Below are 722 nucleotides of genomic sequence, written 5' to 3'. Positions count from 1 at the left end.
GTGTGTGTGTGTGTGTGTGTGTGTGTGTGTGTGTGTGTGTCCTCTCTGAGTCAATGCCCTGGGCCTCCTTGGTGGGCAGGACTGGGCAGGGCCTGGTGGGGCAGGGATGAGCTTCTCTCAGGATTGGGGAGCCTTCCCTGGGGGCCCTAATCCTTCCAGGGCCCCCTCCAGATGAGCCTGCCCCAACCTGCTCCAAAGTTCTTTACCTTGAATCACCCACAAAAACAACCCCCTGAGGCCTCCCCAGCTGCTTGAATCTGACCGCATCCTGTACAGATACAGACAGGACGGCTTCCACCCTGGCTCTCCATCTGAGCTCCCACTTCCTGTAACCCGCCCCATTTCCCAGATGGGGCCTCTAAGAGGCATAGAGAGCCTGGTAGAAATGTGTCCCTGTGGGAGAGGGCTGGAGCTTTTAGAGTTTGAAGAGACATTCAATGTTACCCAGACAAGAGGGTTCTGAAACTCTGGGGACTCAAGATCTCCTTGGTAGAAAGGTGAAGCTTATGGAGACCGGCTCAGAATATTGGTGTGTGCGCGCGCGCATGTGTGTTTAATGCATAAAATAAATGGAAGAAAACACTGTTTCAGTTAAAAGTTAGGAAACACAAAGATATATATTTTTTTCCCATTCAAGTTCACAAACCTCCTGAAATCTATCCATGGGCCCCTTGGGAATCCTTGAACCCCAGGTTAGGTACCCCTGGTAGATCCATTTTTCT

This window comes from Vombatus ursinus, unplaced genomic scaffold (genome assembly GCF_900497805.2).
Source record: "Vombatus ursinus unplaced genomic scaffold, bare-nosed wombat genome assembly UNPS02014820.1, whole genome shotgun sequence".
In the NCBI taxonomy this organism is placed as follows: Eukaryota; Metazoa; Chordata; class Mammalia; order Diprotodontia; family Vombatidae; genus Vombatus; species Vombatus ursinus.
Note: the sequence above shows the minus strand (reverse complement) of the source record.